This window comes from Mastomys coucha, unplaced genomic scaffold (genome assembly GCF_008632895.1).
Source record: "Mastomys coucha isolate ucsf_1 unplaced genomic scaffold, UCSF_Mcou_1 pScaffold23, whole genome shotgun sequence".
Lineage (NCBI taxonomy): Eukaryota > Metazoa > Chordata > Mammalia > Rodentia > Muridae > Mastomys > Mastomys coucha.
In genome coordinates, this window is record NW_022196906.1 from 106,161,065 (window position 1) to 106,183,258 (window position 22,194).

The 22,194-nt window shown below is 43.3% G+C and overlaps 1 protein-coding gene and 1 long non-coding RNA gene across 43 annotated transcripts in view; one reads left to right on the forward strand and one right to left on the reverse strand.

The window, feature by feature from the left end:
* Arpp21 (cAMP regulated phosphoprotein 21) overlaps positions 1-22,194 on the reverse strand; it is a 169,237-nt gene that overhangs the window by 132,503 nt on the left and 14,540 nt on the right. The window contains exon 1 of one of the 42 annotated variants that reach the window (XM_031345511.1): positions 8,638-9,114. The exons of the other annotated variants lie outside the window; for them this stretch is intronic. The gene's annotated coding sequence lies outside the window, so the exon portion shown is untranslated. Of the gene's footprint in view, positions 1-8,637; positions 9,115-22,194 lie in introns of those variants that run through there. 42 annotated transcript variants of the gene reach the window in all.
* Positions 14,316-19,904, forward strand: LOC116073532. Its single transcript, XR_004111858.1, has 2 exons — positions 14,316-14,421; positions 19,436-19,904. It is a non-coding gene; the product is annotated as an uncharacterized LOC116073532 (long non-coding RNA).

Genomic DNA, 22,194 nt, shown 5'->3' on the forward strand with positions numbered 1-22,194 from the left:
GGAAGGCCTCTGAACAGCATTTTCTCCAACTGTTGCTTCACACTGACAGGACCATAGCTGATATATTTGGCTAAATAGATATAGCTCTGTACAGAAAATATTTTCAAGAAATCTGCAGCACTTTAGTGGAGAAGAATCAGGATTACCACCAAGTGCCCAAGGTCTGATTAAAAAAAAAAAAAGGGAATGTCCCTGTTCAGATGTATTGATTTGGCTTTGTTAGCGCCTGGGCACTGCAGTCATCCTTTGGGATGAGAGCCTGGATGCCCTGTTTAGAAGGTCTCACATGCAGACTATTGGGTTCGTCATTCTCTAGTAGAAGTTGGTTTGCTTCTTGTCACTCAGCACCAGATCTATAACCACATGGCTGAAGGCTGAGCGTGATGTCTTCATCCCTCCATTCTCCAAGCCTGACTTTATGTAATTCTGTTTAAGCACATGTTCTTGCCTTAAGAGTTGTTGGCATTCAAACCCGATCCAGTTGCATGTGAAAATATGTACACCATTTCCTCCCAGCTCCTCTACTCTGACAAGGTGCAATCTGGGAAAATGGAAGTCTGCTCTTGGCTATTCTCCAATCGTAAACTAAATAATGCAATGCTAGTGACCTTAGGACATGGCGCATTCTACGAGCTCTGGAAGCCTTTCAAACCTGCTAGCATGACCTGTTACTAAAGACACAGGGAAAGCTGGCTCTCATTCTGCTCTAGATGAAGGAACTGGCATGAGTCAGGACAACACCCAAAAGCACAAGGTCAGCCTGGCCTTGAGCAATGAAAGAGTGTACGTAGCTACAGCTCGTGTGGCATCAAGCTTCTTTGAAATTAGGACTTAAAAAAAAATGTTATTTTCAGTTTCCTAGAAGAAATATCCCTCTCAGAGTAGAAACTGCTCCCTCAAATCCCTGATCCTTAGCGCCACATACTATAGGCTTCTAATAAGATCACAAAGCCAAGCATGGGAAGTTGAGGATCTCAGTTCAGAACCTTGGCACCCATATAAAAGCCAGGCATGGTGGAAAATTTTTATAACCCCAGCACTGGGTCAGGAGCATAGGGCACAGACATGCAGATTCTGGAGTCTTGCTGTCCAGACAGCCTATCCAAATCTATTAGTTCCAGGTCTAGTAAGAGACCCTGCCTCAAAGCTAAAAAGATGGAAAAGGATTGAGGAAGATAGCCAATGTCAACCTTTGGTCTCTACACCAACCTGAACTGGTTCGAGCATCCAACAGCACATAGAACAATAAATGCTAGTTAACTAAGTTAATGACAACACAAAACTAGAATTTCATAGTATCCGTTTTTTAGACTCCTGCCCACAGCCTACCTGAACTGAGTTCTATATATATATTTTGAGTTTTGATCTGTATGAATGAACAACCCTCCAGCAAGCATCTCTGATTTGGGGGATGACTGGGTAGCAGCTCTCCAATTTGATCACCTTATGAAAAAATTCATTCTTTCTTTTATCAGAATTATTTTTATTTAGTTGTAGGTAAGTGATCTCAACCAGTTGTAACAAAATCCAGTCAGGTACCTCATGGGTCTCAAGTTCAGGCATTTTATGGGAGATCTTGGTGCCAAGGTTATGACTGAATGGTTCCAGGACTGTTGATGGAGGTGTTAAGATGTGTTCAGGGATTCTGGGTCTTTTTCTAATGTTGAGGTTGAATATTTGAGGGCATGTAATCACAGTTTTACAATGCACACTCTAAAGGCTTGGAAAGGACTAATGTGCCTGCACACTTGTGGCATGAATGGATTCAATACCTATGGTGTGTGTGTGTGTGTGTGTGTGTGTGTGTGTGTGTGTGTATGTGTGTTTTCAAAGATTTCAACGGAAGTAAACAGCAGATAAGCCTTGTGAAAAATAAGATTTCATAAATATGTGAACCTGCCTCATTCTATCATAGCTCCAATGTGCACCCTTGTTCTTACCCCCGCAAACATGATGCAGACCCCCTGCAGCAAGGCAAGGCTTCCAGGCCTTTCTCCTAGGGACTGAGCACGGGGCACGCCATCATGACAGGCACAGAAGATGGTACCGTCTTTAAAGGTTTGAAAGTCCTCACAGCCAGGCTACAGCAATGGAAAGTTCCAGGGCTGGATTACACAGAGAGACACATCTCAGAGTTGTCTGTCCATCTCAGAGGATATAAACAGGTCAGTTTTGGAACTATGGGCTTATTTGAAAAAACAAAAACCAAAAATCCTTGGCGATTTTAAGCATAGATAAACATGGAGAAGTCAGTGGACTCTGTGGTTTTCGAAAGTGGAGCCTTTTGTGTGACTTTCTGAATTCTAACTGAAAAAGGCAAAGTCTGAACATGGGGGGGTGGTGCACTTGACGAAGGAGAGAAATGATAATGAGATGAAGGAGGTGAAGGATCCAAGGAATGGAGCAGGAAGTGCAGCTGGCAGACCTCACTAGTGGAATTAAAGACAGAGAAGTAGAATAAAGAACACTTAGATGGGGAATTTGTGATGGGACTCTGTAGCCAGACACCTCTTTAATTCCCAAGGCCTGGGAGGCAGAGGCCAGGAGATCTCTGTGAGTTCCAGACCACCTAGAGGTGTTAAGTTTTTTAAAAAAATACTGTTAAATTTTGTTAGTCTTTTCTTAGTTTGTGTGTGTGTGTGTGTGTGTGTGTGTGTGTGTACACTTGTGCGTGAAGTGTTGGTGTGCATATGAGGGGTGAATATCAGGTGTCTTCCTCCTGACCTCTATACATTACCTTTTGACACAGGGTCTCTCATTGAACCCATAGCTCACCAATTAGGCTTACTGTCTAGTCAGGGAGCCCTAGGGATCTGTCAGTCTTGACCTCCTAACACTGGTGTTATGGGACTGCAGTACCACACATGGCATCCTACAGAGATGCTGGTGTTACGGGACTGTAGTACCACCATGGCATCCTACAGAGATGCTGGTGTTACGGGACTGTAGTACCACCATGGCATCCTACAGAGATGCTGGTGTTACGGGACTGCAGTACTACCATGGCATCCTACAGAGATGCTGATGTTACAAGACTGCAGTACCACCATGGCATCCTACAGAGATACTGGTGTCTGGAGTTAGGTACTTGGACTTATACAGTGAGCACTTCCCTGACCGAGCAGCTCCCCAGCCACCAAATGTAATTTTTATGAAGATTAGAAATTATGACACAAAAGAAAGCCAGTGGGCTTTATCAGTACCACCTAGCAGAAAGGGCACTGTTCACAATTATAGATAAGAAGTGACATAGGAATGCCATTTCCATAGAGCTCTTAAAATATGGGCTATAGGAGCATGTGTCCAGCACTTTAGATAATTCACTTCTTACTAATAAAGAGATCAACGTGGGAGAGAAACAAAGAACATAATAGGATTCACCATGACGACAAGGGAAGCAATTTGAATCTAAGAGTGCTGAAGAATTTTTAAGCTTCTTTACATCGATGACTACATTTGGCCTCATAAGCCACTATTGGAATCCTAACTTAAAATATTTGGATCTGCATACAATTCGTGAGGAATCTGAATCCTGGCTATTTGCAAACATATATGTGGCAGACTTCAGGTCTCTGAAATCTTATGTAATCTGAAACTGCCTTTGGAGAAGAGTATGTCCTGGCCTTTGTTGTCAAGGGTTACTGAGCTCTGATTTTCCTCACTGTGGAATTTAGGCATCCCTCTGAACATCAGCACCTCAGCAGCACAGAGGAACAAGGACAAGCCACCAGAGGAGCACACCTGCTGCAGGTACCACCACGGGGTCACCGGGTCCCCAAGGCACCAAACTCAAGGTTACTTGGCAGGACTAAGGACAAATGATGTCATTTGAGTATATGGTTCCTGCTGTAACTCCCATCCATAAACTCATTAATCATGTATTTACTAGATAATTTTTTCAAAGTACCCTTTATTTAGCAGAACTCACTGTTATAACCCTGTTTTCTCTTCATGACAAGACAAATAGATATGTTCTGCTTCTGGGTTTATGTCCTGATGACATGGAAAACTAGCTAGAAAATTTAGGATCTTCCTTTTATAAGGTAGTATGATGCAACATTTCCATACATGTGTGTGTGTGTGTGTGTGTGTGTGTGTGTGTGTGCCTGCATGCCCGCACACTACTGCTGAATACACACACACACACACACACACACACACACACACACACACTTGTGCATATATATTGAAAGAGGCTAGAGAACAATGCCCAATGGCCTGGTGCTAGCCTGGTGGTTAGCAAGCCAAACTGATCTCACCATCTCTTCCTTCCCTTTGCAGTAGCTTTGGGATCTCAGGCACAACAGCCGGCAGCCATGCTGGATTTGCTTATCAAATGGGTGCTAAAGGTTTGAGCTCTGATCCTGCAGTTTCTTTTGCCTCTTGAGCCATCTCGCAAGGTTCTCAGACATTTTTTTCAAAATCAGCATATAGCAATCGAGAATAACTTTATTCTGCTTCTTTGTTATCATCTTCATCTTAAAACAACTATTTTTTTTCATCTCTCTGGTAGATTTTGAAAGATAATGACACAACTGGCATTGTCTTGAAATAACACCAGAGAAGAATTTAGTAACCTGTTGAAACTATGTTCATTATCCTTGTCTGTGTAGCCTTTGGACATTTTAATATAGCCCCCGTTTTTAGCCACCTTCACACCTAGGATATAAATAAAGGATGCAGCAGATGCAAAATTTATAAGCAAGTGACATGTTCAGTTTTCCTTGAACACAGACTCTTAGATTCTTAGTTTCCTTTTCTGTCCTAAAAATATATCTCTCCATATTTAAAACACAGTCTCACTCAAAAGGACAAAACCAAAAAGTTTCTAATGAAGAAGGGTAAGGACATTGCGGGGAGAGGCATGACCAGTCCTTCAGGAGAAGAATGTCTAGTTTCCTTTGTGTGACTTCAGGCTTCTTTAAGAAAGGAGTATTGCAGGTGATATTGAACTTGCCAGAGCTGGCTCAGGTCCAGGTACTTGTACATTAAAGCCAGAAGCACAGACCATTAAGGCCTGTTTAGTGTGGCTTTTGTTTTAAAGCCAGGGTGTATTCATACTTTTAAGAGGTGTGTGCCAAGTTTATCATTTGTGAGTTGTGTGTCAATGCTATTCTAAAATATTATTAGAAATTAAACTGACAGGTAATATAAGCCCATTTCAGAAAGAGTACACTTTCCTTTAATTGGATACGAGGCATTTCACATACTTCTCTCTCAGTCCAGTCCCCTGCCTCTCCATGGGGCACTGAAATCAGAGAACAGCCACAGATGGAGTCCGACTTCCAACAGTCACTGTGTTTGCTGTTGGTACAGGAAGAATTCCAAGTGGCTTATGGTAGCTCACATGGATTGATCGATTGGCGGATGGGCTGGTTTTGAGACACACAGTAGCTCAGGGTAATCTGTAATTTACTCTGCTGTCGGGCTGGTCTCAAACTCACAGCTATGCTGGAATTTCAGAATAAGCCACCATACCCAGTCAGAAATCATTGTTAAAGCAAAGACTACCCTTATTGTTGTCCTGAAACACGTAATAGAGTGCCTGACCATCAGTAATGGCTTTGATAAGTTACTGAATAAACAGATAAATTTATCTATGGGATTATGAAATTTAACTGTAGAATGAAGCCATTGCTATTCTAGTTCCAAAACAATAGTTACCCACGGTCATTATCACTATCAAAACTACATCAGTAAATATAGCTAGCTTTATTTTATGAAATTTGATACTTTACATACGAATAAAGCTAAATACTAAGAAAACCAGGACTGGGCTGAGGGGATGGCTTAGCTGGGCTGAGGGGTTGGCTTAGCTGAGCTGGGCTGGGCTGGGCTGAGGGGATGGCTTAGCTGGGCTGGGCTGAGGGGATGGTTTAGTTGGTAAACCGCTTGACTTGCAAGGCCAGGGACCCATGTAAACAGTCCAAGTGTGGGGGTGGACACTTGTAACCCCTGTATCTGTTCTTATACACACACCAATGTATACACAGACAAACACACAGAGCCCCCCAAAACAAGGAAAAGAAATCTAGCACTATCTAAAGGAATACCAATGAAGCTAAAAGTGAAGTGTAAGTGCATAGAATCGAATGTGCCAGAAAAGAAATCTTGTTAATAGAACATGATGTTTTAAATAATTTTTAAAGAAAAAAACTAATGGAAAACAACTTTTATGCAAACTAAGATTTTAACGAAATGCCAAAAGAATATTCATACTTATTAAGTAATCATTTAAATTAACATAAAATAGATTTTTGTGCTTGGAATAAATATCAAAGTCAGAACAATGCAAGTACACTGAAGACTGAGCCAAGAATAACTGCTAACATGACTGGGCTAAGCCAAAGACTTGACTAATTTTTTTTTTTTCTTTTTTTAAGACTTGACTATTTTTAAGCTTACCTCCTTCTATAAGACACAGATGAAAGAATTTCAGAGAAAACCAAGTTTCTAGGAGAGTCCATAATAGCATGCATAGAATAGAGACACATGTGATGCCTGTAATCATTTGGAGCCAACCTTTGGTGGGAGTAGACACCACAGACAGGACTAGAATTCAGCCTCTAGAAGGTTCTTCAAGTTGTATTGGTTCCACAGACCTGGGTTGGGCTGAGTAAACATCTCTCCCTTGACAGCAGTACTTCCGACTGGACATGGCCTGTGGACTAGTGGACAGTCACCCAGAACACTCATCTCTTGTTACTCCAACAAAAGACAGACTGGAATCGCAAGTGTTTAAGGCGGTCTTCTCTCTCCAAATGAGAGATCACAGAAATCAACTCTATGACACGATGTCAAAAGCTGTAGGAAGTGTGGCTGAGTGGGGAAAACATGTGGATGTGTGCCTAAGCTTGCATTTTGAGTCAATAGAAATTGATAGACGTAAGTGAATAAAAGTTTTGCATGGACCATGCCATTTACTTTAGTTTTTTTTTTTAATTTTAAAAGCAAGGTTTTTAGAGGCAGTGAGATGGCTCAGTAGGTAAAGGAGCTTGTAGCTAAGTCTGAAGACCTAGAGGAGAGGACTAGAGTGTGCAAGGCCTCTGACCTCCATATGCATCATGACACACAATGCACAGGTGCGTGCACGCACATGTGTGCACACACGTGCACAATCTATTATACATGACTGTATAATATGTACATTATATACATATTAATATATAATATAAAATATAATTAACATATTAATGTATACTATATTTTATGTAATATGGTACATAATATGTATTAATGTATACTATATTTTATGTAATATGGTATTTAATATATATTAATGTATACTATATTTTATGTAATATAGTATATAGTATATATTAATCTAAGCCCTCATAATTTGACCTGACCGAGTTATTATGTCTTTATTGAAGTGGACACAGACCCTAACAGAGACAAAGACAGAACAGGTTCTCCTGTCCTTCATGGCAGTTTCTAACTCACTACAGTAAAGCCTTTTCTCAGTAACAATGTGTGGAATGCATCCATTGGAATGCCGGAATGTGATCCATGTCCCTGTCCCTATCACAAAGATAAAACCCACCAGGTGCAGGGCAGAGGCATGCCATCTCTAAGAACAATCTTGCCGACTGATCGGTTGTATCATACATAAGGAAAATCCCAACCTCATGACTTAGAAGCACTCCAGCAACCTGACAACGCTCTGCATGTATGCAAATGAGGCAGTGTGATGCAGTCTGTGAACACTTGGGGGTAAGAGCATGAGACTTTAAAAAAGAAACTTGTTGAGGACACGTGGAGGGTTGGGTAGTGGTGCACATGTGACCCAGAGTAGAAAGGAGACTAGGGACGAACAGGAGTCTGGGAGAGAAGGGGTGGGGAGGAGCATTAACGAAAGCTTGTTTTGTTTAAAAATGCCGTAATGCAACTTAACTCTGTGTACTGCAGTTAAACAGCTCAAAATATTAGATATACAAAACAGCTGGTTCCTTCATATGATTTACTTGAGCCAGCCTCTCTCTGCCAGGGTTGGCCCAAGGACCTCTCCCCCTTTCCCATCATGCTTCTCCTAGAGCGGTGGTTCTCAATCTGTGGGTCTCAACCCCTTTGGGAATCTAGCTATCCTTTCTCAGGTGTAGCCAATGCCCATCGTAAAACACAGATATTTACATTATGATTCATAACAGTACCACAGTTATAGCAGTATATAACTACTACAACTATATATAGTATATATAGTAGCAGTGAAAATAATTTTATGGTTGGGGTCACCACAACATGAAGAACTGAAGGTTTCACAGGATTAGGAAGGTTGAGAACCACTGCTTTTTCTAGAAAAAAAAAAATACTCTCATTTACACATTTACCTAAGAGCTTCTTCCATATCGGATTTCCTCCTGTTATTACAGGGATAGAAGTTCCTCTGAGTCCTATATCAATGACTACATTTAAACCATAACAACAAAAACCAAAACAGGTTGGAGTTACATGTGCTCTGGCAGCAGAAGCTGTGTGATCATGCCTTTGCCCCTGAAATACTTGCTGAGTCCCATATCAACAGAAGTACAGAGCAAACTCTGTCGCAAAAACCAATGATGTTGGCATAGAGATGAGATCAGAGGCTAAAAGTGCTTGCCATATAAGCCTGGCAACCTGGGTTTCGTTTTCAGAACTCACCTAAAGGTGGAAGAAAACAACGGTCTCCAAAATGTTCTGCTCCAGTCTCTCCTCACCTGCCTTGGCAAGCCCCAGGCCCAGCTTTTCTCCAGGCTGCTTTTGTGTGTACAGAGACGGACAGACAGAAGCTAAACTCTGTGTGTGTTAAACTCATGCATCCTGGGGTTGGAGGGAAGGCTCAGCCTTCTCCTTACAAGCATTCCTTTAAGATTGGTCTCTCTATTTCTCACTGTTGTAAACTTCTCAGGAATTTGAATTTTGAGAAGGGTCACTTCAGTTATGCTACACACACACACACACACACACACACTTGAGGGAGGGCAGTGAGCACAGCAGCTGGGTTAAGTCGCTTAAGTCGGAGTATTCAAGCAACTCTCTTCTGCTGCCCCTCCCTGAATGCCAGATCAGGCCACATAGAAGCCTGGAGATGCTTTAGCTCAAAGGACAGAGTAGCAGCTGCATGGAGCTGGCGGCTGTCTCAGCTGTACTCCTGGCCTTCTGCCTCCTCCAGGCACTCACTGGGGCACATGACCAAGGAAGCAGCTGGCTACCACCTTAAAGAGGAAATGCTGCAGCCTCGCCCCCACCCCATGCCACCTGCTCCAGAGCCAACCAACCAGCAGCAGCCTGCTCCCTTAGCATAGGCACACACAACAGCTGCCAGTTCACTCAGAGGCATGCCTGGGCCCTTCTCAGTGAGGACAGAGCTGGGCACAGGAGGTCATCTTCAACACTTCCCGCATGCAATCAGCTGTGGATTTGAATTGTGGGGAGTCAGAACGGTGTGCTCAAGTGGCAGGGCTCATGTCAGATTCCACACATATTTCAATATTCCCTGCAGACTTCCCGTAACATACTCCTTTCCCAAACAGAGGTTTTTCATTTTGGTTTTATGCTGGGGTGAAAATCTTCCAGAAACATTGGGGTACTGTTCAAATCACTTTTAGACTCATTGATTTCCAAAAGGAAAATGCTCTACTAGACATCATATCACACACACACACACACACACACACACACACACACACACACACACAGGGAAAAATAGCTCAGTTGGTAAAATGTGTGCCTTGCAATGGTGGAGACCCAAATTCATCCCTAGCATCCATATTAAAAAGTAGGCATGGCAACAGATGCTTGTAATACCACTGCTACTAGGTAAAGACTTGAAGATGCCTCATACTCGCTAAGTAAGTCTCCTCTAGTCAGGGAGTTCTTGGTAATCACTGTTTTTAAAAAGGCTGACAGTTTCCTAGAAAGGACATGCAAGGTTGTCTCTGGCCTTCACTCACACACCACATGTATGTCCATATGCTACTGCATACGCAGACAACACATACAGACAAAATGAAGCAAGTGCATTGGATGTTTTGTGCCTTCATGTAGCCTATGACTCCGAGCATGATGGCTTGAGTCCACAGGACTCTGAGGGAGCCTTGAGTGTCGGAGTCAGACACAGGTCCTTGGTTTCTGTAAAATCTGAATCTTGGAAACAAAAGTGGACAGCTCACCTGCCCAAAGGCTGCATGGTGGACTTCCCACTTCTCAGAAACATGGCTCCAACGCCTTTACTCTTAGTCAGCTCTACAAGAGCAAGAGACAGGCCTGATTTCAGACACTGGCGTCCCTCTCCCTGCTCTGAAACCATATGCTCCCTCCTGGTCATTTACTCAGCAACACAAGTGGCTAGGCTAGGTGCACTTAACAATAGGTCTAGAATGGAGAAAGGCAAAACAAGGACACTCCTGTGTGCATATGGAGGCTCAGGACACATGATTATGTTTTGTGTATGTGTTGACATTTTTCACAATAAAAAGGATGATATCTAAAATTTCATCTTTGGGGTTAAATTATAGAGAGACAGACACACACACACACACACACACACATACTAGCCTGCTCACTTGAAGGCCAGGTGGGAGACACTGATCCGCAGGTGAGCGAGTATGCCCAGGGAGAGTGGAAGACGCTTACAAATCTCTTACACACAGGTACTCTGAAAACTTGCTGGATTCCAGTCAAGGCTTTTCTCCCTGGTCATGATGTAATGGAAGTGCTCTTTAACACTAGGTTGAGCTACACTTGTGTTCAGCCCTCACAGAATAGTACCCTGTGTGTTTGTAATCTTTCTGGTGGAGTTCAGGTTATAAACACACATCTCCCCTGTAGGATAAGTGGCCCTAGATGTGTGCTCATGTACTCGTGTGTGTATGTGCATGTGTGTGTATGAGAGAGAGAGAGAGAGAGAGAGAGAGAGAGAGAGAGAGAGAAAGAGAATCTGTGAATATGTATGTGGGTGCATGTTTGCATATGTGCATGTGTGCATGTATATGTGGAGGTCAGAGGTCAACCTTGACTTCACTCTTCAGGTTCTGTCCAATTAATTTTTTGAGACAAGTTCTCTAATTGGCCTGGAGCTTGCTAGTCAAGCTAAGTTGGCTGGCCAGTGAATCCCAGTCTCTCTCCACCTGCCCAGGGCTGCACACCACCATGCCTCCCTCTTGGTTGGGAGATCAGGATGGGATGCCCAGCCTCAGGCTTGCACAGCAGGCACTCTGCTGACCTCCCCCGCCCCCTGCAGAGCCCTGATTTGTGCCTGTTGAAAGCTCCTCTCAAATGTTGAGTCAGCTCAAGGCAAGCCACCTTTTCCTTTGTTGCCAGCTGTATGGATTTAGACTCCATTAGGATGCACACAGCTCTGCATGTGTCTGTGAGGCTGCTTCCAGAAAGCTTGACCTGAGTGGGACAGTTCCAACCTGAATGTTAGTGGCTCTACCTTACAGGATGGAGTCTTCCCCTGAATGAAACATAGAATATGATGATGAGCATCCCTCTGTGTCTGTTTCCTGACTAAGGATGTAGCAACATCAGCTGCCTCCTGTTGTCTCCACTGTGCTTCTCCTGCCAGGATGGACCACACCCTCCAGCAGTGAACCTCATCGAATCCTTCTGTCCTTAAGTCACTTTCCTCAGACATATTTGTCATAGTGATGAGAAAAATAGTGAATCTACTAGGGACCAGCCCAGACTGGGAATCTACAGTCCAGAGGCCATTTTAGCTCCATATCATCCTGCGGGCCTGGAAGAGGCCATTTTCTTCATTTTAACTATGTACAGCTTACCCTTCCTCTCTTCCCAGCCTGCTCTCCCTTCAGCTCCTCAGTGATATTCGTCTCCAGAATGCTCCCTACAAAAATCACTGCAGAACTTGCTCCAGGGACAAGACCTATGCTCCCTCAACATACCTTTCCTAAGATGGGTCAATAGCTGTAAAGCCCAGGAGTTGTTCGATATCTATAAGGGATCCAATGGGAACACCAGATGCTCCTGTCTGACTCTCATGACTTCTGCTTATTGGTTCCCATGAGACCACATATTTAATTTTAAACAAGCCAACAAGAGAACACTAAGATAAAAAGATGACTTCCTCTAATGGTGTGAACCCTTACCTCCACTGGCCATGTCATTCTGATCTTTGTTTTGTCTTCATGTTAACATTCAGAGGGTGTTTAATTTACTAACTACAAATTGAAACCTTACTCCTTTTAGGTATCTCAAAAATCACACCTCCAGTTCCAAACCACAAGCAACTATTATTCTGTATGACACATAATGGGAAGGCATAAGGATGACATAGGAGTTAGTGCCTGTGGGGCTCTGTGTGTTAGTCAATTTTATCAGTGTGACCAGAAGATCCAATGCAAGCAGCACAATACAACAGGAAGAAAGGTGTGTTTCGGCTCCTAGTGTTGGTGAGCCTGGTTCCTCATAGTAGAGAGTGTGGAAACCTTACTCAGTTCTCTCCATGACTTCCCAGGAAGCAGAAAGGAGTGAGTGCCAGGAGTCAGCTAGTTTTCTCATTTGTTGCTGTTTTTATTGATTCTGAGCCTCACAGTTCATGGGATGGTATCACCTACATTCAAGACAGCCTTTGTTCTTTGGCTAACCCTTTCTAATAGATGTTCTCACCGGTACACCCAAAAAGTCATCTCAATCCCCCAGGGGATTCTTTCTTTTTTTTTTCTTTTTTTTTTTTTTTTGGTTTTTCGAGACAGGGTTTCTCTGTGTAGTCCTAGCTGTCCTGGAACTCACTCTGTAGACCAGGCTGGCCTCGAACTCAGAAATCCGCCTGCCTCTGACTCCTAAGTGCTGGGATTAAAGGCGTGCACCACTACCGCCTGGCTCCCCCAGGGGATTCTTAATCAAGTTAGCATTCAAGATGAACCATCAATACTCTAAGTCAGTGGTTCTCAACCTTCCTAAGGCTATGACCCTTCGATATAGTTCCTGCCTGTTACAGTGACTCTCAACCATAAAATCATTTTTATTTTGCTACTGTTAGAAATCATAATGTAAATATTTTGGAGAACAGATGTTTGCCAAAAGGGTCATGACCTACACATAGAGAACTACTGCTCACTGGCCTACAGAACCATCTCATTTATTATCTTTCAACCTTGAACTTTCTATTCTACACTGGTTCTACCCAAACACCTTTCCCAACTGATAAGTTCAAAAGTACTAAAACTGACTCCCTTTGTCCTGAGAGATGTGTTATCATCAGCAGGAAGAAGCTATCAAAATGCATAGTTGAAGACTGTTGATTCTTAAAAACTGTAATGGATTACTAGAGATTAATGCATTTCCAAGTTCCACTATTCTATTAAAAAAAAATGCACAAACCACCTTAGAATTCCCCAAGAGGAATGAATGGCCTAGATAGCTCCAGTAGCATCCACTATGTCATGACCTGGGTGCTGAGCAGAAGTCTATGGCTCTGTTGCCAAGGACCCGCTCCTCTTCCTCTTCCCACTCCTTGTGTTTCCGCATTCACTACTCCCCTCCTCTTTTCGGCTGCCCCTAGGAACGATGACATTTTAGCACCACAGGTCCTCTTGCTCATCAGTGCAGTCCAGTGAAGGTCATCCCGAACTTGGTAAAGGACTCACAGATAAGGGTAAGGTTGGAGGCACGATTTGACGTTTTACAAGCCCGAGAAGGTTTGTGTTTGTATTTCAGTTGATCTGAGGAGAGCCTGGCTTTCACTGTCTAGGCAGCCCATGTACACAGCAGTCCCTATGTAGCTGGACCCCAATAATGTGTGGAGCAATGAAAAGGGATTGTGAGATAAGCTCCTAGTGAGTGTTCTACAGTTGTAAGAGGCACACTTGCTTTAAGAAAATGTGCCGTTGGGGAGCAGGGGAGGTGGCTTAGTGGCTATGAACACCCATAAGGCTGCTCATGACACTGTAACTCCAGTTCCAAGGGTCTCATGTCCTCTCCTGGCCTCTCCATTTATCAAGCACACACATGGTACATCCATACATGTCTGCAAAAATACTTACACACATTAAATAAAACCAAGTCTTTTTTTTAAAAAAAATTGCAATCAGCTTCAAATAACTACACAAGTTTGCTAAGTATTTTGTTTATCAATAAGCACAGTAGAAAATAATTCTAAATAAATCCTTACCATACAGTTCCTAGCATCCAAGGAAAACAAACTAATCCATGGTTCAAACAAACAAACAAACAAACACACATAGGATCCCTCTTACATCCGACATTATGAAGAGTATCTGTCCCTCAGCATCCTTAGTCAGAGGTCAGACATTCTCTTTTGGAATCCCACCAGGAATTAGAATCTGATTCTTGTGTTGTGACTTGTTACCACACACAGAAAAGCCTGTGGCTGCCAGCAAAGCCTTCTGCCTCTGACACCTGAGTCCAAGCACGCATCTCCTGCCCTAGGCCTTTGCTTAGCGATGGTGCAGCCATCCTGAGGTGAGAGTTCAGACTCCATTCAGTATCTGAGGTGTTTAAAAGAGGAAAGAAGTCAAATCTGGGGCACGAACTTAGGGTCTGTGGGAGAGAAGCAGTCAGGGCTCAGGCGGCTGGCTTCCTGAGAGGCTACACCACCAGCAAGGTGAAGCCAAGAGCAGGAAGTCCTCTGGTGACCTGCCACCTGTTACACATGTCACCACGCTCCTTTGACAGAGGTGTGAATCGACTAGTCTCCCGTGACCCCTGGAGAAAATGAGAAGCCCCATTTCAGTCCAAAGGTTTCACAGGATCTTTGGATTCACTTAGGAGCAATGCTTCATGGTCTCCTTTGAAAATCTCTCTGAAAAGGCTGTGTTTAAGGAGAAAGGTCCAGAGACTGAGTCTAGGAGAACAAAGCTGAAGAGGCCTGTCCTGGCAGGACTCTGTTCTGTGCCTGGCAACGTGTCTCATGCCTGCCTGTGCCAGCAGATGGAGCAAGGCACACCTGTCGTAAAGCAATCTCGTTTTATTACAAGACCTTCTGGGAGTGAGTGAGTCTATACCAGGCATCTCTGTGACCCTAAGGGTGTCCTGACTGAGCTGCCCCTGGAGGGTACAGGGCTATGGGGGAAGGCACCAGGTAGAACTGTATCTCATCCATCTCCAGGCTCCCGTTTCTCCCATCTCTAACCAATCTTTCTCACTGTGACAGACGACCTGCTCTGAACCTGCGCTAACCCACAGAGTGAGTCAGGAGGCAGCTCTCTAACAATCCTCTGTCACACCCTGGGTTCACACTAACGCTCCTACCAGGCTGCACATCTCCACTTCACCTCAGGGAAAGGCAGGGTCCTTAAGTCAGTCAGAGGCCTCCCAAGCTCAGGAGCCATGCTTTCTGAGCTCTGTGTGCCAAGGCTCTAGACTCCTAGAAAATTAATGTTTCTAAAAAGTAAGGTTTTGCATTTGTTTACATACTGGCTATTTGTATTTAAATTTTTACTATCATAGTCTAAGATGGATTTCAAAGAAAAATTGATCTGAGCTGTATGCTGAGACTAGCTAATGGAGAACCCCAAATGGGAAATATCTGTCAGGTTTATGTGGACTAACCCACACAAGAAATCCTTTTCTGGCATGAGTTGGGCATCAGTCAGCTACTGCCTTATACCCAAGTTTCCCCCAAATTAAGTTTTAAGTCTCATCAATAAGTACTCATTGTGACCATGAGTGATTCTCATCTTCAAAGTCCAGTACACACTCAGTGAGAAAATAATCAATTCTCACTACCAGCCCAGATGAGCTCCATTGTGCAAGCTCTGACAAAAGAGGGACTATGGAGTTAGTCCTGCGTAGGTCGCTCTGCTTCAGTTTGCTGTGACCCATTGACGAGTCATGAAGATTGGCCGCTACAGAATTATTATTATTTTTTAATTTACTCCCTCTTTTCTTTCTCTATCACTTTTTTTTTAAAAGAGGGTTTTACAAACCCCACAATGGCCTTAAACCTGAGGCTGAGGTTGATCTTGACTATCTGACCCTCCCTCCTACCTCTGTCTACTAAGTCTTGGGATTGTCCTGCTGTGTTTACAGAGTGCTGGGGTTAGATCCCAGAGCTTCCTACATGCCCTCTACTGACTGAGCTGCTTCCCCGCTGGGATATTTTTAAATGAAATAAATAGAAAACTCCAATGGATGTAGAGTGAGTCTGAATACAGAATGAGTTAGACTTTAGTACCTGTGCTAACTGTGCTAAGGTTTTGATTCACGTGTGTGTATGTGTGTGTGTGTGTGTGTGTGTGTGTGTGTGTGTGTGTGTGCATGCTGGAATTCCAAGTGAAATAAGATATTTCTTAAAATGGAGGTGTCCAGTAAGAGTTCATGCTGCAGATCTCAGGCATTTCCCTTTCTGTTTGAGATGAAGGAGAAGTGATGGAAGATACATAGGCACATTGTGTGTTGATTTCCAGAGTCATCAAGAGAAAATGAAAGCTATGCTGGGGATCCCATCACAAAATCCAAACACTATTGTGAGATTCAAAGGCCTTATCATTAAAATATGAGGACTGATGCGGCTGATGAAGACAGAGCATCCTAGTTAAAACAAACAGATGATTATCTTGGGCAGCATCGTAAACAAGACCCTAATTCACGGAGCTGCTAATTGCTCTTCCCAGCTGCAGAGATTGGCTGGGTGTTTTCTCCACACGTACACTGTGACCAACATCTGCAGAGTCCCGACAGCCAGCACAGAGCACACCAGCCACATATCTAGAGCCAAGACTACAGATTGGTTCCAAAATGACCTTGTCTTAGAGGCAGCCACCTTAAAGCACGTCCTCCATCACAGACAGATGTGCATGTACCTCTATGGAAATCCTGGAATTGAACTCAGATAGGTCACTTCTATTCTTCACCAGACTCACTGATGTAAGGAAAAAGAAACGTGGGTCCATTTTTCTTACTTGAGAAGAAATGATCCTGTAGATCTGTGTCAAAGTGAACCACAAAGCTGGTGTTTAGAGAGTGGTAACCACAACCCCCGTAGCTATTCTATTTGATTCACCTCCAACACAGAAGCATTTACACGTCCCATAAAAATAACAGCTATTGTGGCTTCATTTATATTTCATGGGCCAAGTGCCCAAAGGATCATTTTATATATAATGTTTTTGTGCTTGGTACAACTTACTTATACATAATAAAGAAGGGAAAATGGAAAAGGAGGAAGAAAAGAATAAAGTAAAAATAACAACAACAAAAAGAGAGGGGACCTGTTGAACAGATGCCTCAGTGGGTAAAGGTGCTTGCTGCGAAGCCTGATGACCTGAGTGCTATCCATCCTCAGGACTCCCTATAGTGGAAGGATAGACCAGATGACCCGAGTACTATCCCCAGGACTCCCCATGGTGGAAGGATAGACCAGATGACCCGAGTACCTTCCCCAGGACTCCCCATGGTGGAAGGATAGACCTGATGACCTGAGTGCTATCCATCCCCAGGACTCCCTATAGTGGAAGGATAGACCAGATGACCCGAGTACTATCCCCAGGACTCCCCATGGTGGAAGGATAGACCTGATGACCTGAGTGCTATCCATCCCCAGGACTCCCCATGGTGGAAGGATAGACCAGACTCCTGAAAAGTGTCTTTTGACCTCCACAAGTGCATCATGGCACAAATAAATCAATTGGTAAATGGATGAATAAATGAATGATGAATGAATGAATGTAATTTATGATAAGGAAAGGGGTAGACAGGAAAGAACTACATATGGGGAGGAGAGGGGAAGGAGAGGGAAAAAGGAGAGGGAGGTGAGGGGAAGATGGAGGAAGGGAAGGGAGAGAAAAGGAAGGAATTGTTGAGATTATAACGAATGAGTCCAAGGTCAAATGAAACTGGCATCATCCATCCAGGTCTGGACACCCATGCTCTGTCTACTGCTTTCTACCACTACACTCTTCCATGTATGCATCTGGGTTATGTTTACTCAAAATGAATGCAATAGTCACACACAGAGCCATTGTTACTTACTGCAGAAAGATACCAAGCCACATCGAAATGCATCTTGTCTTATTAACCAGTGTCATTTCTACACTGGCAGCATCGTAAACAAGACCCTATAGCCAAAAACATGCAATTGCTTTCCATTCATGATACTCTCTCATACACCCCTTAAACACACACATTTGTGTCCCCTAAAGCTGGGGTAACAATAAGAAATCCTTCAGTCACAAATACCTGCTACTACTAAATGCCTGTGTAGCCTCTAACCCCAAATGCAACTGTGCTTAGGGAAGGCTTTTCTAAGGTTGACTGGTGTCTTACCGTGACCATTGAACTTGGAGACTTCTCTAAAGAGTTAGACTCTAATCTAAGGTGGAGCTGACCTCAGTCTGTAGCCATTTCTGAGGACTGAGTTGACCAAAGCTATGTCCGAGGAGCAGGCTTCAGTAGGGGCCTCACTGGAGCATAAGAAAAACCACTGGTTTGCTTTGGGGCTAAAGAAAAGTCTCTAATTCTAACATCTGCATAGCAGCCTCATTTTGACCCAGCTGCTCTACCAGACATGTCAGAGAAAGAGAAATAGCTGGGCCCTCTTGTCCTGTACCTGATTTCCAGATGTAAATGGGAGGAGCAGCCTCACCAGGTCACAGCAGGTCCTTGGCCCAGATTCCTCTACAATGCACTCTCTACTCCTGTCATGAAGCATCTGCTGTAGATGGCAGAGGGGGCCCTGCTGGCTATACAAGATCAGAGCATCCCAGGACATCCACTCGGGAGCCCCTCCCTCCCCTTCCTGTGTTACCAGGTGTTTCCTTCTGCCACAGCTGTAGCTCTGGCCACATAGGTGGGTACACAGGCAGACCCACCTGGCCCAACAGCTTCCAGTGTGACAGATTCAAACAGGAAGATCTAAAATCCCTTCCTGGTGCCTCAACAGATCAGTTCTGGACAAGGCCTTGCAGGTGCCCCCAGATCTCATGGACCTCGTGTGAACGAGGACTATTAACAAGGATAGAGTTTTATATCACAGCAGAAAAATGCAGAGAAAGCAAAACCTCAACTTAGAGAAAAGTAGAGCATTGTGCTTCAGTCTCAAATCTTGAGCTAGGCTTTCAGGCCTGGAAGCCTAACCCCATCTCTGACTCAGCAGGCAACCTCCATGCCTCAGTTTCCACGTCTGAAAACAGAAGCCACGGGTCCCTATCTCACTTAGTTGTCACTGTGCATGCCTCAATCACTGCCTGCCTTTCACCGAGAAAAATGCACGTCCCCTCTCAGGAGTTGTGTGTCCACATTCCAGAGTTACAGCATTGGTTATAACGGACTTCGAACCCTTGGAGAGGCCCTGATCCTCCTGGCATTTCTAGGGGCCCCAGTGGCTTCAAATACTGCAGTAATTCCACAAGGGCACTACTAGCATCTTCAGAAGGTGCCTTTTAAATGCCGCTGGGACTGTAAGCATGAGCTACCATGCCAGGCTAGAAGCTGGTCTGTTTCTGAGAATTTTATACCACTTTATTTTTTTTTTCAGCCCGTGAAATTATGGCCATCCATTGGTTATGCAAAGTGCGCTCTGTGAAGAAAGCCTAGAGTTTTCAATAACTGGTTCTCAACTTGTGATTCATGGACCACTAACACTGGCATCATTTGGGATCTTGTTGGAAATTCAGATCTGAGTCCCACCCAACCTACAGAGATAAAATGCTCTGTGTTTTATGAAACCCTTTCTGTTGGCCAGAGTCTGTGCAGGTTTGAGAACACATACTTAGGGCGAGAACTCCCCTGGTTGTGACAGAAGACAATGTGCTACAGTCGGAGGCATCCCTGGAAAATGGCATGAGGAAGCACATGGGCTCAATTAAGGAAGACCATAGCTCACAGATGCTCAAATATGACCCCTGGGTCATCAGTGAGCATAAAAGACAGGGAAGGTGTTCATGTTAGCCCCTGGGGTGGAGATATGAAATAAAAAATTGCATGTGTGCATATCCTTAACTGAATTTTGGAACCCTCTACCCTCTATTTGTTTTTCTACTTCACTGGGACTAAGTGTTTGGAACCAGAGAAACAGGGAAATTCTCTCCCCTTCCCAATTCTGTTCTGTAACCTTATGCTTAATGATATATTATTATTCATTAGTTGTAGAATAAGTAAATACGAAAGGAACAGAAAATCAGTGAGCCTGGCTCACTCTACCACAGGCCCTATAATAGCAGAGATTAATATGTTCATGATAGAAATGAGGACCCAAATCTATACAGGTATATAAATAAATTCTACTTATTAGTTTATATGCAGTTTATATATTTACACATGCATGTGTATATATCAACATAGAAATATATATGTTTAGCAGTGTAGGCATATTTGCTGATTTTTCTGTTCTCTTTTCAAAAAGAGTTTCTTTAAAATTAAACTGACCTCCTGGTACTGAAGTGATACTTACGTGAGTAGAGTTAGCTAATGTCTATGATGAAGTAGGAAAATGCAAAATTAAGAAATAAATAAAATAAAATAAAAACCATGAAGCAATGTGTTTTCTGTATATCTTCTAAAATATATTGAGAAAATAAATCTCTTTACTCTTAAGGAATATTTTTACCGTTCTGTATTTCTTCAGCTTATCTAAGTGAGACAAATAAATAAGATTATTTGAGTCATTTCTTTGCTTCAGGTCAAGAAATAAGATTTAACATCTCATTAGCAAAAATTAATCACTGTCTCTAAATTTCCCTGTTAGAATATTTTAATAAAGCCCCTTGCCTTTCACAAATACTCGATAAGCAGGTTTACTGGCTCTATTTTACACTTAACTTCTATTTCAGGGTCATACTGCACCTTCTGTTTAGCCTCACCACTTCCTTTGTCTGAGAAACTGACTCCTGAGGGGCACAGGGGGAAAGTCAGAAGTACCAGGTTGATCCTGAACATCTGCAGAGCAACCGCCACCCTGTGCCAAATCTGCAGAGTAACTGTCACCCTGTACCAAAGACAGGCAGAAAGCTGATGCTCAACACAAACACACATGCACCCCAGGTATTAGGGGGACTAGGTTAGTGACTCCTGTGTCCTGGAGGATAATGCTGAGAGAAAGTGCTAATCTGAAGTAGGTATCTTCATCCCCACTGTCAATAAAATACCTCCATCCATGCTAGCAGTGGGTTAAAAATAAGTTCCTCTACCTGTTAGTAGTAGTTCTGCAGGGGATGGAGGCAGGTCAGATGTGAACAGTCCAGCACGTTTCTCCAACTGGAGGGAGGGATTGCTTAGAACGTACATCTGAAGACTTTTGCTTTTACCATAAAGAACCAAAACTTGGTCCCTGACAGCCGGAGCTTGACAGTCTTAAGCTTGAGAACCGTTCAGGGACAGAAAGTGAAAAGGTTGTTTTTCTTTCCATTTTACTCATTATTTTATACGCATCTACGAAATCATTTATTTTCAATATTTGCTCGTTTTCTCTGAAAAGTTAATAGTTTTCTATAAATCCTCATTGTGTGGGCATTTGTTTGTTCTTAAGTACAAACTGTTGGGTCCCTAAACCAGCAGCCTGAGACAAGTTAATCTGTAGGGTTAAGTTGAAATGTGTAGGGAAGGAGCCTTTTCCCCTGGCCTTCATTATTATTTTTTGCAATTATATAATATATATTGCTAGCCCTCTTCAAAAGCAAGGCTCTGGCCATTCCCTACGTTCATTTCATTGTCCCTTTTAGGTTATCTATGGACAGGTAAGTATATAAAGCATTCTCAAACTAAAACATTATAATATTTAAAACAACAAACCCACACCCCGTCGTTCTTCAAGTTCTCTTGTCTTTCAGGGTTTTTCTTTTTCCCCTCCGCTTTTGTGTGGTGCTGGGGTGGAATCAAAAGTGGCCTTGAACATGCTCTGCTAGTGCAGCTGCACAGTGGCTTCTTTTCAGTCAGTCAGTGAATAGAAAAAAATGAAAAAAAAAAAACAGGGTGGAGGTTGTGTTTCTAATTACATGGGGAGTTTTTGTATCTGAGACTCGTTAAAGGCACCCTAAGCTCCCCATGGCCAGCTTGGGCAGGTGAGAAAGAGAAGGAGCTGAGACTACCAGTCTATGACCTTAGGGGAACCTTGGCAGTAGCACAGGCGAGACTAGGAGTAGTGGTACAAAACAGTACACATGCCCAGGGCAGCAGGTGCACCCACCGGAAAAGACCACCCATCTATGCTTGCTATCTACGTCTTCTTTCCCCAATAGAATTCTATTACATAATCTTCCTTGGCTCTGGGATTTTCAACCTCTCCTTTCTAGACTATAC